This window comes from Aptenodytes forsteri, unplaced genomic scaffold (assembly GCF_000699145.1).
Source record: "Aptenodytes forsteri isolate BGI_AS27 unplaced genomic scaffold, ASM69914v1 Scaffold55, whole genome shotgun sequence".
In the NCBI taxonomy this organism is placed as follows: Eukaryota; Metazoa; Chordata; class Aves; order Sphenisciformes; family Spheniscidae; genus Aptenodytes; species Aptenodytes forsteri.
Window position 1 is genome coordinate 8,418,107 of NW_008796063.1, and position 312 is coordinate 8,418,418.

Below are 312 nucleotides of genomic sequence, written 5' to 3' on the forward strand. Positions count from 1 at the left end.
CCCCCGGGTAGGGGGAGGGGGCCCCCCCCCCCCCCCCCCCCAGCCACACTCTGCCCCAGTGTCTCGCCACCCACCCTGCTCCCCAGCCACCCTGTCCCCAACCCGGCAGTGCCTGTCCCCAAGGTCAGGGTGGATCCCTTTGGGTTCTCTCAGAGAATTGCTCCAGTGGCTCACTCAAATCCTCCATAAAAGGAAAAACAGCCGGCAGGTAGCACTGCCAAACTTAGTCATCCCCAGTCCGGCAGCGCTCGCAGCTCCGTCAGCAGCAATTTCCTCCCCGCGCTCCCCTCCATGCGGGGGGGGGGGACAGGG